Raw genomic sequence first — 15,764 nt, forward strand, 5'->3', positions numbered from 1 at the left:
TGGCCGGGCTGCAGCATCGGCATGGCGTAGACGAGCTCTTTCCCGGTTCTGCTCGTAATGTTGCTGATCGAAAGCTGCCTGCTCCTCAGGAATACCTATGACGCGTGGCCTATCCGTTTCAGAGCCGGGGCGAAGCTCCTGAGCGCGCTCGGCTGCGACGGAGAGCAACGACGTCAATACCGCGCAGTTATTTCAACAACACCTATATAACACGAAGCTTTTCACTCCGATCTATGACGTCATGTTACCTGCCTCGACTGTCATAGAATCTAGTTTGGATGCTCCGGAGAAGGCAACAGTTATTTTGATGCCAGCGATTTCATTGCACCAGCCTTATCAAAGAAAATTTCGGGCCAGGCAGGCAGCGTGACGTCATGGATCGGAGCAAACAGGCCTTGTGCTAATCGCGCGCCTCTCTCCCTCTGTTCTCTCTCTCTCTCTCTCTCCGCGCATGGGCATGGGGTTGCGCCAGAGGAGTTTTCGGCGTACAAGCGACCAACGGATGGACTGACAGAAGGACGAATCGGCTAGCCATATACAGCTTCGCTGTAAGAGTTGCCCAATCCTGGTGATGGTGTCATCAAAATTGGGTCGATTCCTGCGTATGTGGCCTCCGTGTTTGCGTGTTGGATGCGGCGAAGGATGTCTGCGTCTTTCCTGGCAGGAACGCATTCACTATGCTGCAAAATGTGTTGCAGAACGGGAACTGTTACGTGCTCTTTACCAAGAAGCCAAGTGACAGAAAGCATCTTTTGTATAAGTATCTGAACAGTGGATCGGAAGTAATTGGACATTACTAGTATTTGACGCTAGATGTGGGTTTTGAGATAACACGTTTTTAACACATGTTGCAAACAATATTGAGGCTTTATTTAAATGTCTTACAAAAAAAGATGTGATGGCTTGGCCGCAATATTTTTTTATTTCTCCTGCTTCTCGCATATATTCATCGTATAGAGGCTGTGCTATTCGTCAACAACTTACCCAAGTAACCACAGTAAGCCTTGTTCGGGGCTGCCTCAGAAATAGCGCTGCACCATCTCGTAGGCGTTACCAAAAGCCAAGAGTTGTCATCTCAACGAATAATTCAGGGGCGCGCATCGACCTTATTATTTCTTTTTTGCTTGCTTCTTTGAGAGGGTGGGGGTGTCTCGTTATGCGGTGACGAGAGTAATTTATACAGCCGTTTTTAATATAAACATACTGACTATGAACAGTTCTCACGAGTCTGCGTTACTTTATTTTCAGTATATTTGAATGTTTCTTTCGGCAACGCCGCAAAAATAAGCATACACCTAACAGAAAGATGCCTCGCTGTAATCAAAATGTCCCATCTATATTACCGATGTCAAGTGCCCTCGCGATCTCGATGCTAATATCCCGAACCACCCCTGCCAAAGCCGCAGGTGGTGTGTAATTACACGTGTGGCCTTTAATTTCCTAGACATCTATCAACGTTCCAGAAGAGTGGACTGAACTAGTAACATAGCGGAATAAAAACCACAGGCACAAGAAAGGTGGACAAAGACAAGGCTTCTCTTTGTCCGCCTTTCTCGCGTCTGTGGCTTTTATTGCGCCAAGTTACTAGTTCAGTTATCTATCCACATGCCTAGGCAATTGCCGGCGGCTGCGTATGATGCGGCTCAGCACGGCCATGCGAGCACTATCTCTAAAGCGATCTGTGACCTGTACAGAAACTATAAGCACCGAGGGCTCATAGCTCATGAGTGCGCTGTGTTGTCACCATTAGTTGGTGTCGAAAAGAAAGGCAGCACGAAGCTCAATTCACTCGCTGCAGCTGCCACTCCTCCTCGCACCAGCGATTTCACAGCGGGTGTCCGCGTTCATCCAGTGAGATGTGTTTCTGTTTGCCTGTGCTCTTGTGATACGATGCTTGTTAATTTAGTTTGTAAGCAAATGTTTACGAATTTATACTGCCGATAAAACTACTATCCTTACTTCGCATACGTATCTAATAATTTACTATTCTAATAGAGGCTTCGCCTTTCGGGCTCGACTGCGACTTATAAAACAGCTTTTAGTATTTGGAAAAGTCAACTCTTCTGCAGTTCGACATAAAACTGGAGCAAAAGTATAACTTGTGTCCCATGACTTTTTATTGACATATAACACCAGAACTTCATTAATGAAGCAGGCTACATTCGTCAGGGAGCTCGACTTCAATGGCTGTAAAGCGATGGTTTACCTTCTTTAGAGGTAAGATTGCTTGGACAGGAAAATAAACTATTCGTTTGTTACTAATGCTCCATCTGTGATTTTAATAAGAGACGCTCCATTCCGTGGCACGTATGAATTTAATGACAGAAATTAGCAAATTTTGCATTAGTTAGGTAAATGTTCATCTATAATAGCAGTCAAAATGACCATACCTTTTTCGAAAACTAGCAGTAATGTATTCGTTATACGAATTGCTTTTGGCACGGCTCGCATCATAATCGATCTCTTCACAAAAATTACTACTCGCAAATTGCTGCTGTTTAGTAGCCAACGTAAGCAGTTAATACATTTTCATTCCTAAACGCGCTGTTTCGCCCCATGATTAACATGTCCAGCCGTAAGGAGCAAGATATATATGTCGAAGTAGACAAAAAAGCATTCTTTCTTGGCGAGTTCTAGCAACTGCACATGATGGTAGTGGCCGCACACGATAGGAAAATTGCCTGAAATAAAGATTGATAGCTATCGCCGTCAAGTTATGGTACTTTTCAAGAATGGTTTCCTGGTCGAGGTGCATTTGTCTACACGGGCAAACTGTTGTGTCAGGCATCTCACTCGCCTCCCCCCCCCCCCCATAGTAGCCCAGTTGCTCATACCTTATACACATATTTTCAACTGTACCCTCTGCCATCAAAAGTCGTGTGCGATATTTTTTTTTCTTTTACAATCCTCAGGGTACGGTATCAGTCACGTGACAAAGCAACACCCTGAAAGGTGATAAAAGCTTTACTCCGTAATGCCCTCACGCGGGTGACTAAAGAAAGAAACTATGGCAATAAAATGAGTGATGTGTGCTATTTGAGTATTCGCGGTAAACGTTAAATTACGCTCTCTTTTGTGGAAAGGTATGGAGGCGACACGCGCAAGATAACTCCCCACTGAAAAAATAATCCCTGCACTCTGACAGTACTGCATGTCTCTGTGTTCTAGCAAAAGATGGATGCTTCATGGGAGCCTGTACCATTTTGCGGCGAGATCGCAGAGCAGTACTTGCGTTACGATTAAGCCATATTGCTGAACTCTGCGGAACAATGACGAGAACTATGTCAAGACGACGGCATAACTGCATGATTGATGTTTTTCTGGAGACTTTCCAGGTTTAGGGATAGTAACCATTTCCCCATGTCGCCAAGAAACAGGAAAGGAAATCTCTATTCATGGCACCTAAATTCACATCGAGAAGTTTCTCTTCCGTGCGTTTCTTAGGCTCTGAAAGTATGCAATCCAGTCCTCGTGCCTTGCATGGCTTCGATAGGTCCATTGACGATAAAAAGTGCAGCATATCCAACTAGGTGGCATCTGTATATAGCGAAGCTTTCTGTGATTGCATAGAGGCGAAGCACAAATTTGTGTTTATTGAATGTTTCCACAAAGTGACACGGAAGGCCTTAGCTAGCTCCACTGTATATCTGTGGAGGACGCATATAATCAACAGACTGAAAGAGAAACACAGTCTGGTAGGTCTGTACTAAACTGGATGGACCATCCCCGTCTTAGCAACAGGATATGGTTACCCCAACATTCAGATAGTCTACTGGACAGTTCGGTCATTTGGTTCTCACAGTGACGAGATCCCGCAAAGGACGCGATGGCGCTACGAAGACAGGCGACTGTACAACACATGAAGAACAATTTAAACAAAAGCTTTCTCTGTCTCTTCCTTCGATTTTTCCACTGTTGTTGCTGTCTCGAACGACGCGTCGAGGGGGAAGTTCAGAGCGTGCATAAACATGGAAGTATCATGGCAAAGGGGAAAAGCGACGCGAGAAAGAGGCTCCTTTGGATCCTTCCACTGAGTCCCATGTACACAGTGGCCTCTGGAGCTACATCGAAATCATCAGTTTAGGCCCTTGATAGCTTTAATTAGGCACGAACCCTCGCAACAACATTGCTGACTGCAGCGGGTATTTTTACGCTAACGTGCAAGTCATGAGCGGATGTATATACAATTGTGGAGAGTATGCAGGTATAATTGCCAGAGAAGGGTAGAACCGGTGCAGTCGCGAAACAAGCGAATAACAGCATTGCCACTCTTAGCTGACAGTTCCTATACAGGGGAGGAAGAGCAGGACAGGGAAGAGGTGATGCGAGAAGATAAGGGAACCGTCCTACTAAAAACAGGGCAGCGGTTGCGGGCAAACTGAAGGTAGGGTAGTGTCAGCTTCTGCTATTTCTGAAAAACAACCATGGAACCAGGTCAATCGGACAACTGACCCAGTGCATACGCATGCAAAATAGCATTAAATCGCCGTATCGTCTAGGAAGACATTACGTAAGCGAAAGCACGTCAGATAAACACTTCTGTGTTGCGTAGGGGAGCGCATAACTCTGGCGTAGAAAAGGAGACGAAGAAAGAAAAGGCGCTTCTTAGAAACTGAGTTTCCTTTGAGAAATAGACCAGCAGAAGCTTTCTGCGCATGCGCTGACATCGGATATGTCGAAAAAAAATTTTAAAAATTTAGAGAAAGATTACCTGACACACGAGGAGACGTCGCTGCATAAAAAAGACAGATTAGTTGTGGTTACAGCAACATCGGCACGTGTAAAAGGCTTAAAAGAAATCATTCGGAAAAAGCAGCTCGGATGGAGGGGGGACAAGGTGCGCGTGGAAAAATTCAGCCATGAGCGAAGAACGTTAATTCATGGTCATCACAAGCACTTACGGTGCATTGCTGCAAGGAAATAAAGCTCCTCGCTCTTTGTCCGAAGGGCCGAACTTCAAAGCAGATCATAGAAGAGCGGCAGATACCCAGTGATCCAAGTTGGTCCACCAGCAGGTTTCAAACACGGTCCCCTAAACCCAGCTGTCCGATGCTCTACCCATCGCACCAACGGCTACCCAATTATAGAAGGTAGCGTGAAATAGTTTGGCAGGGACAGAAAAAGCACACATACAAACATAACCCCAAAATTTTTCTCAGGCCACGCGCAGAATCTTGCGGCGTCACAAAATGGTGCAGCGTGTTCAGGCAGAAGCGTGTAAGAGGAACCCGGCTTCCTCATAACGTGCTTCTCATCGTTTGTTCGCACCAGCGCGCCAAGCATTTCGGAGACAACAAGCAGGGTTCACGGTCGTCACGCGAAAGGCTGCCGAGCTTTTTCAGGGGTAGTGCCACAGAGCGGTCGCGCTGAAGTACACGCCTCATATAAAGGACGTTCCAACGGCGGCATGGGCAGGACATTAAGTGAGGAGGGAAGATAACCGATGGTCATTAAGGGTTACGGTCTGGATCCCAAGGGAAAGGAAGCGTAGCAGAAGGCGGCAGAAAGTTAGGTGGGCGGATGAGATTAAGAAGTTTGCAGGCACGGCATGGCCACAATTAGTACATGACCGGGGTTGTTGGAGAAGCATGGGAGAGGCCTTTGCCCTGCAGTGGGCGCAACCAGGCTGATGATGATGATGATGATGAACGGCGGCAATATATTTTGTCTCTACATTTCAATCCTAAGCGCATTAATTCGTTCATAGTCATCATCACATGAGCTCTGCCTAATTTTTTCCCACTGACTACATTGTGAAAGTTTCATGACGCGCGCTTTAATCTTTTTTACGCCATAATCTTGTACAACAAAAAGTACGATGTGCATTTTGGAGGCAAAACCCTATGCAAGTCCTGAAATATGAACGAGATCTTACGAATATCTTAGAACGCAATATCCACCGACGCTTACCATACTCCCTAATGCGAAATTTCAGCAGAGCTCTGCACGTGTTTCCATTTCGCAAAATATTGGCTTTCGCGGACAATCTATCTCTCGCGGTAAGTTGCAAACGAGCGAAGTATGGCGCTACTGCCTCACAAATCGGGACGTCGCGAGAGGCAGCGCATGGAGGACGCGTGGGCGCGGTTCATAGCTGCCACCGCAGACAGACCTCCGCTCATGCAGTGCTTTGTTTCTAGACGCCATCGGTGAACTGACGACGCGCCCTACTCTGGCGCCGTCTCGTAGCCATCCACGCCACAAAGCCCGTCTTGCACGGCGCTTGGCTTTCCTTCCCACACTATCGCTCTACCCTCCGTCTCCCTCCGCTTTCCTTCTCAAGGTCTCTTCGCCCTCGCCATGTACCATCCCCCACTGAGGTCCGCTGAGGTCTTTCATCCCCCGCTATGCTCGTCCGCTCGGTTACGCAGAGGGACGCCGAGGTACACCGACGCTCTACGTGGGAATGGGCGCCTAAATGATGCCCTCTGAAACTTTTGGCGTGATGATGCAAAGAAACCTTTCCGAAGAAATGCTTAGTCTACAGATACGAGAAATTTTGATTTTAGTTGGGACAGTAAGAAAACCATTGTAACAATGTGTTCCTAAACGTCAAAGGTGGCGTGCCATTTTAACAGGCAATCCTCAGTGGCTTTGGCGAGAGCAGTGCTACTGCCGTTTGTACCAGCTATCAATAGCCAAGGTGTTCGTCGAAAACGAGATAGTTCAAAACAGAGCGCCAGGTTTAATTATAAGACCAAAAAGTTAGCTGAGACACCCTATGTAATATTTTTGTATTATTGCTACACGGTATTATTGGTATATTATTGGGATACTTTTCTATACCTTAGAACGAATGCAGACATACAAGACTGAGGCTGTCACAGTTTGTTTCAATGGTATTTGAAACATTCAACATACCCTTCCTTTGATGATAGCCAGTTATTCGCATTAGAAACCTGCTAATGATTTTCGCGGTGTCATTTTCCTTAGAATTTTCTTCCTATCAGAAGATAGAACTCGCTTCTGGCTTAGCAATACAGTTAATTCGACTTTTATTAGTAAACTATTCTTACTTGCCAAAAGAATATATGGGGATTTTTTTTAATTAAACAAATTCGCCATCCAAAACTATGCCAAACAGCGCTGTAATGAGAAGAGTAGCTAGGCAACTTTCCGCTAGAAAAAGCGTTAAGCGGGAATATTCAAATATTGCAAGCGAACGATGTGCGCAGACCGAATTTGAACGAGAAATGAGCCAGATCCTGCCGGTGTACAGACCAAATCAGCCAAATCCATCCACCCGATAGGTCGCCGCTTTCCAAACAATTTGGGAGAACCAGCATGGCAGTGTGATTCCAAGTTACGTTGATGATTTCGTTACTACCTTGAGTCGTGCTCAAGAAGACCTCTTGTGAGAAAATGCAATGTGGGGTGCTTATGGTTTCAAAAACATAAAATCTCATCTTGTTATGGTGTAACACAATTAACGCGGAAGCATAGTATCACGCCTATCCGGCAATGTGTTATTGGCTCATACACCGAAATCACATCAAGCCAGCTTCGAAAGTTGTTTTCAACAGTTTGCGGCCCAACATCGCATCAAGTCCGTTGTTTCAGTTGGGTAAACCCAAATCGCAAGCTGACTTCCAATATTAGTGAAGTTGTAGGCATAAATTTTCATTACTTATCGTTGTGAGGTTCCCAAGCTGGCACAAACACATGTTACATAATAGGGTGGATATCTTTTTGACATCACCTCGGTAAGAAGCGTTTGTGTATTCCTTAAATTTTGTTCAGCTGGATTTCACTCACACTGAAAAAAACAAAACAAAATGAGCTCCTTATATTGACCTTGCTAAAGCTTTCTTTCTTTGCGCTGGAACTAACGTCTACACTTTATTGAAATTGTCTATAGAATCTCTTTGCAAGTTTTTATACCCTATATAATTGCTTTTTTTATTTATCAGAATTTACTGAACATTGTTGGCTGTTTTATTTACTCAGATTACAAGTGTACCCTCATCTTCGTCGATGGCACGAAAAAAACAGGCAAGAGCAATAACGATGTTTATAAGGTCCCTATTTCTTTTTATTTTCTGCATACACCACTGCAGTTTTTTTAGGTAGCCAAAACATTTTGCGCCAATAAAGGTAAAAAGAACCATCATGTTTTCTTTGAGAGCAAGCCAACTCTATTGCATGCACATGGTCCCAGTGTTCTTTGTACGAAAGACGTACATTAATTTCTCTTCCACTGTAGTTGGCATGTATGCCACATGCAATATCATGCATTCATCGTTTACAGCGTTCGCTTAAAAACTGGCCCATCAAAATCACCACTGACAGGGAGAAACCAAGCAAGCAAAGAAATTAAATTGAGCATGCAGTACAACCGGCTATGTTCAGCACTTGGAGTTGAGGGAATTATTGATCAAACACCATGCAGTTGACAAAAACTACAATGCGGTCTCTTGCCTTCTTAGCAAAATGGCTTACTGGGAAAAACATCATGTCTCTCCGCTAATCACTCACAAAGTGCTGTTCTTTGAAAAATAATCCTGGCGCTAATAGGCTATGCGTGTAAACATTGCAGTACGTGATTCCATGTCTCTTGTGCATATGCATATGTCGTATCTACGCTCTAAATTGCATGCACTACGGTGACGAGTTCAATTCATCCTATTCTGTTTCCTGTTTTATTTTTTTTGTCGTAGAATCAGGCTTATGTCTCTTCAAACTAAATGTTGAATTTATTAAGCAACATTTCGAATACCCACTTTTCAGCCCATTATATTCATAGGTTTTTTTTACGTTTCATTGATGGTGCCGCTGCAGCTGCTCGCGCTTCTATTACGCTCAATTTCGTCATGTCACTGGCAGTAAATCTCTATTTAATTTAATTGGATTGCTTTCTTATGTACCCAGAAAAAGCACACAGTAAGTGTTTTAACATAATGAACGATGAAGAAACGATATACGCGAGATACATGATTAAGAAAATACACGTAACTTGGAATAATTCAACATGACCTTTAAGAATTGAGTTTTGGGATCCACCATAAATTCTAGATTTTATGACCGATACACATCACACCTAAATCACAGTTTCATCATTGCAGTCACAATTGAACAGCGTGCTACCGTTATTCTGGCCATGCTATTCGCAGAAACACATCCTCTCTTTACGACCTATTTAGATTCTTGCGAAAAATTTCATCACATTCATTTCTTGACTTTTGGCGGTGACGCTTAGGAAAGGAAGAAAGGCAGTTGTGGGCCTTCTAAATTCACAAAACAGAGAGGGCATGAGAGGACTCATAGTTGGATGGTGGAATATTGGAAGCATTTCAGCCCTCGGACATTATTTGCCAGCATCGAATCCGGTGCCAAGGTTTATAATAGGCGCTCGAAGATTTGAATCACTGTTCTTGTTTTACATGCCGTAACCGCGAACTGATTAGTACTATTAATAATAAGACAATTGTTCCAGCATAACTTTGACCGCCTCTGATTCTTGACTTTGCACGTAAACATCGCACGTAAGCGGGCTATTTTGCATTTCCTCCGCACAGAAAGTCGGCCACCGAGGTCAATATCGAGCCCGTGACCATTTGCTGCGTAGCGCAACGCCATAGACAATGGACTACTGTAGCGAGTAGTGGCTGCTGCTGTCCATCTTACCACGTTCGCAGGGCTTTGCTGGAAACACCGAAACGACGGGCGTATTGAAATACGCAAGTGAAACAGATTCCCACGTACTTGGGGCTTGTCGTTTTCAAATAAAAATTGTCTAGAGCAACCTTCTGCGGCCAGATTATTGGCCTATCCTCCTTAGTAGCGCAATAGCGTTAATGGCCCCTTGTTCGGGAAAATCCCGTGTCGGCGTCCTGCGTCCGGCGCCGACGCTGAGTCTGAGCTTGTTGTGAACAAAAATCATCCCGAATCAAGCATAGCCAACAACTGAGGCCCTTCGTGTAGCGCATACTTGTTGCTGAGCCTATTGTATTCCTCAACGTAAGATACGTCAGAAAATCGTAAAGTACCACGTACACACGACCTACAGATACGATAGAGCCGGACTGTAATTTGAAGGTATGAGAAAGCATAATTTTGTTACACTGAAATTCAGACACCTTTTACAGCGTTTGTACAATTCATGGAGTGGCGCGCCCGGTTCCTTGCAACACCATTCAAAGGGTTCTCGGCTCCGTTCATCTGGGGTCCACGAAGGAGGCCGCGTTCCTAGCAGAAAGCTTGCTGTCTTGCATAGCGTTCACCGCCGGCGTTTCCCGGTACCCATTAAGGTTGCATAAGCGGAAGTTGCCGCGAAATGTGAGAAGGCGTCAGGGATATTTCACTGCTATCGCGTTTCACTATAACAGGCAAAGCTTAGGCGTACTCCAAATTATTGGGTATGAGCAATAAGTGAGCGCCATCATCATCATCACCATATTTCACCCTATCTTTTATATGTAGGCTGTGCTGCATTACTTTATCTCAATTTACCATCCATGTCACTACTAGAGTTAATTTCCACTTTCTTTTAAAGTACCATAACCACCAGCAGAAGGAACATCTTCAGTTTGAACCTTTCTTTTAGGTAAACTCACGGTGAAGCTGACTGGGTAATCTTATTTACCCCTATTAAGGGACTAATTAGGTGTTCCGGACGTTAATTGCGAAAGCGCAAGTATGGTTCTTCGTTGTTCGACAGAAGACGTCCATTTCTTCCAGAGTCCATTGCAAACCGTTAAATGAGGGGCAGCGAGCTTTATCGTAAAGGAAGAGAACGAAGAAGAGTGAGGAACGCGAAGGAGCAGCATCCTGCAACAGAGCAGCAAATCCGGTGCCCTCAGATGTGAGTATTTCTTAAAAAAGTGACTTTTCTATGACAGCCTCGTTTATTCTCTATGATGATGCTGCATTCTTTGTAAGCGTCGCCGTTCACCAAGTTGCTCCATTTTTGGTTTACCACGTAAGGCCAATCCTTTATGCTTATGAAGAGGAGAGTAGAAGGCGTATCCGTGGTGCAAGAAATGTTTAGGCGAAGTTTCGCTGATAAAGGAAGAAAAAGATTGTAACGCCACCAAAGGGTTCATGAATGAGGAACAAAAACGCTATCTAAACATAGGCAACCGTCCTGTTCTCGTATGGTACAGGCGAAAATGTGCTTTCGTAATGCCAAGCTAGCAACAATATACCGTTGGCCACAGCTCTCAGGCGCTTTTATTAAAGTCTCTTTTTCTGCAGCATCACTGTATTGGAGTTGTGCAAGTGATTTACGAGGAAGGGCGTAGCTGTTGCTCCTGAGCGGGAGATTAGTCGATGCATTTGTTGGACACCTAAATAGCAACTGAATGCAACTGAATTTCGCGTATGCGCATAAAAGCCAAGACATTATTATACCTCTGACTAGCATCGCGTATTTACGCACAGCCGCTGGGTGCGGGCTGAAATGGGAGCGAACGTGATAGTCGCAGTTGCGTCCTCGGCCGCTTGGCTGGGCCCAACAGCGCTAGCTAGGGGCGACAGGACGCAATGGGAGACGGAGTTCTGAGTGCGTTCCTGAGCCCTGTTCTATACCGATCCTATAGAAACAGTCCCGGCTGGTGGGGTCGCAGCAAAGTAAACTTTTCGATGCATGCGACAGGCCACTTTTCTTTCTTGTTTTATCCAGCGGTCGTGCTTTATGTAAGCGCGGGACGTTTGCGTCTCGTGACGCCCTAAAAATACGAGCAGTGTTATAACATGAATTGTGAGATGCTGGTGAATTCGAACTATAGAGAGACATCACATAGACATTGTCAAGTCCGTCCAGTTAAAATAAATTTAAAGAATTCAGCTTTGTCAGCAGACTCTCGTCATGCAGTCGCGCTCACGGCATCATCGTCATGCACTCCTCACGTATTCGTTCTCACAGGCCGTCGGTCGTGGTTGTTCCATCGTCATCACTCCAGCTTCGTCTTCGGACGTTCGTGATGCGGTCATCACGCCCCTGTTGTCAAATACTCGTCGCCGTCCAGTTATCCTCGCACAATTTTCATGTCATTGTAATAATGTCCCGAAAGTGATGCGGTCATCGTCATCCATTGGTCATCATACTTTTGTTGTGATCTCATCGTGCTCGTTGTGTCGTTGTCATTCTAACTTCGTCATTCCACTCTTCTCATGCAGTCTTCATCACACAGTGGTCTTCATGCTGTCTTCATTCTCTCGTAGACAAGGTGTCCCATTCAGTCATCATTAAGCCACCACTGTCCTGCCAAAGTCATTACTGCGTAATCGTGAGACCTTCGCTATCATGCATCCGTTGTCATACCGTTTTTGTAAAGCCTTCGTGATCGGCCGATCATCCTCAAGTCATCATCGCACTGCAGGCTTCGTGATACAACACTCGTTACGCCACAGGCCTCATACATTTGCGATGCCATCGTCGTAACACAGTCATGATGCATGCATGAGCCTTCACTGTCGGCTAACGTCGTTACGCTCATTCCATCTTCATCGTTCTAACTTCGTCGTCCAACTGTCATCATGCCGTATTAGTGAAGCCATTTTTGTTACACAGATCGTCATGCCAATGTCACCCCTGCATCGCCGCGGTACAGTTGTCATCATGCATTCTTTGCTGTACTGATGTCGTGAAATTATCGCGGTTGTTCCATCATCGTAATTCAAGCTCCGACATCCGGCTCTCGTCATGCCATTGTTGTCGCGCAATCATCGTCACAAAGCCGTTGTCGTATCATGGTTGTCATACCATTGTCGTGACATATCTGTTTTACCATCGTGATCACTTCTGTAACGTCATGCCATTATCGTCATACGGTCGTCGTCATATCGCCTTCATTCCATCCAACGGCTTCGTTGCTTCTTCATCATTCCACTCTCTTCATGTCACTCAATCATGATTATGCTACTTGTTGTCATGTCATCGTCATCTATTCGTCGGCAGACATTCCACATTACGCGTCCGTTGCCATACCATCGTCGGCATACCATTGTGTTGATGATATCGTCGTTATTCCAGATTCATTATACGCTTCTCATCATACTGCCATCGTCACAAAACCGTCATCAACCTATTGAAATCATGTCGTCATCGTCATGCTCTCGTAGGTTTACCATCGCCATGAGAATGTTCACCTCATTATGATAATGCGTTTTTTTTCTCGTACAGCGTTGTCGTTTCGAATGAGTGAGTGGCATCATGAAATCCCTTGATATCGGAATACAGGCAAAGCAACGGAACTGTGACAATGACCAGTACAGATGGCGAACAAACGTAACTATAAAAATACCATATTCCGCAACACAACTCGAGTTCTAAACGTAGTACCATCGGAAGTCATCGTGAGATGAGTTCTGCCATAATTTTGTTCCTCATATATATACCTACGGTTTGGGTCCAGTGCGCCTTCTTTGTTATTGAAATATACCGAGATGAAAAATGAGCTCAAACTACCAATACGCGTTTATCGTCAGTGGCTGATTATACTGACAATGATATCTGTCCGAAATACGCGCTTCACGTTTTAGCGCAGATAATTTAATTCTTATCTGAGGCGCCACAGAGCGCACAACCAAAGCACAATCACGACAAATATTTGGGATTGGCATTCATTTCCTACTTGGGAAACTTTGACCCTATCACTCTGTATGTCTCTATCGAGATTCTTACGCCGACCCATTGAACCACGTTGTCTACCAGCTCTTTGGTCACTAGGTATGTGCAAGCGCTCCATCGTCGTCATTACAGCTTCGTGATCTGACTGTAACCATGCCGCTGTCTTTACGCATTTTGCTCAGGCCTAGTGATCCTACTTGTCTAATAGCTTCTCGCACTATATCGGTGAGCTCTTGGTCGTGATGCCGTCACTTTCACTCCGTCATCGTTATTCCAGTTTTGTCATCTGACTCTCCTCATGTCATCGTCATGATTCCGCTATGCTCAAGCAACTTTTGCAAGCGAGCGTGATAGCAAAGTGGGGCGTGTATGTTGCGTATAGCCGAATCACGAGTAGTGTCGCAACAGCCACTAAAGTTCAAAACCTCACTTTAGAAATACACTGTCTACTTTCATTGCTCGAATACTAATCGCATTACCCCCTAGAGTCCTTTTAGGATGAGCTCTGTCGTAATTTTTTCCCCCACTATATTTTGAAGAGTGAGCTTAAGCCGCTTCTGCTAACTTAAGCTATGCCAACAAAAAAGTGTTTCATAGTGCACGTTGGGAAATAAAAGCAAGCTGTGGTTTTTAAGGTCTCACAGTGGTATAGTGTGTTATGAAGGAGGCCTTATCGTATGATAGCGCAAACATTTTCCTACCAGTAGTTTCTTAACGTGCAAACACGGCAGAGTAAACAAGGGTTCTTTCACTGTGCCTCCTGGGGAAAGTGGCTACCGCGGGGAGCATGGGAGCCGCGACCTGCTTCTCAGCAGTGCAACGCCATCGCCATTGAGTGACGCCGGTGGGTGGTTGACGGCCACACGGATTTCAGTGAAGGGCAGCGCATCCATCACCCACGCATTCTTTTATTTTTCCATTGGGTGAAAATAATCTTAGCGGCTCACTAATACAGCGCTTGCTACATTGCTCGCCACAAAAAAGTGGGATGCGATAATTCCCCAGCCGACCAGTATCCCTAAGTCCATTTCTCACAAGATGGAAGCTAGATTTCAACCATTTCAAGTGATTATCTCAGGCCAACTACCCATCTTATACACAGAATGCGATTGAAGAATGTTTGTTTCGAAATTTGCACGTGCCGAATGGTATACCTCAGGTCCCTTCACGTCAATGACAAAAACTGAGTGTCGTTTCGTATATCCATCAGCAGTCCCCGAATTTGAAAATCCTCCAATAACAATTATTTTCCTTCCGCTGCTGAGCATGTCGTCAAGTTTGGCGATTCGAGACGTAGCATTCACAGGCAACCTCTTTCCAACAAACGGCGAAATATTAGAGTTCCTACTTGCGCTAGTAAGGTGATTCATGTTGTCTGTCTGTTATAGTGGGAAGGATTCTGCAAAGCAAAATGGACGCTGTGTAAATTGAGCGCTTGCAGCAACTTCGTCATATTTTAACTGCAATAGTACCCTTAATTTGTATGTATTACAGTGAAGAAATTGCACGTTGCCGTGCTCTTTTCTGTACGGTTTTTTCTAATCGTCGAAAACCTGTGGTCTTCATGCTCACAACAGCCTCTTGTCAATCCCGCTGTTTGTTACTGTTTCTTCCGAAGCGCTGGAACTGTGTCAGTTGTCCAGAATGTAGGGGCTATAAACTCTGGTGTGCCATTTTTCTTAGGCAAATGCTCTTAGCAAAATATTGTGCCGGCGAAATATCTCTAAAGGTAGCTGGAGTAAATCAAAGCAGAATCCGCTGAACCTGTGCGTCCAAAGAACATTTATGAAAGGCACCGCAAAAGTTCCATGGTGTGGTTTGTAGCAACTTACATACGTAAGTGAAAGACGTTTTAATCAAGTCTTTCTTGTATGTGAATTTCAAAGCGCGGCACTCTGAGCGTTCTGTCTGATTCAACTCAGTTATGCGCAAGTAACAATTAGTGGATAAATGACGCAGCATGGTTTCATAGCTTTATTAATCCTAAGGACCGCCGTGTAGTCTTTACTGCATGTTCCAAATTGATCATAATGTTGATTCTACATTCGTGTTTCTGTAGCAATGTCAAAAATGGAACAAGAAATTTACATTTTAGGATTCGCGTGTCAGGTGTTTCCGTTATCGTTAGGTTAATTTCATGAGTACATTTTACATTGTCCAATGTCGTGCAAGTGAATACAATAGTCCAAATAAT

The 15,764-nt window shown here is 44.7% G+C and overlaps 1 protein-coding gene across 7 annotated transcripts in view; it reads left to right on the forward strand.

The window, feature by feature from the left end:
* Positions 1 to 10,676: 10,676 nt before the first annotated feature.
* Positions 10,677 to 15,764, forward strand: part of LOC135910206 (uncharacterized) — a 170,427-nt gene continuing 165,339 nt past the window's right edge. For all 7 annotated transcript variants that reach the window (XR_010566941.1, XR_011509216.1, XR_011509217.1 and 4 more), the window contains exon 1: positions 10,677 to 10,801. The gene's annotated coding sequence lies outside the window, so the exon portion shown is untranslated. The remainder of the gene's footprint in view (positions 10,802 to 15,764) is intronic.

Source organism: Dermacentor albipictus, chromosome 10 (assembly GCF_038994185.2).
Source record: "Dermacentor albipictus isolate Rhodes 1998 colony chromosome 10, USDA_Dalb.pri_finalv2, whole genome shotgun sequence".
Classification (NCBI taxonomy): domain Eukaryota; kingdom Metazoa; phylum Arthropoda; class Arachnida; order Ixodida; family Ixodidae; genus Dermacentor; species Dermacentor albipictus.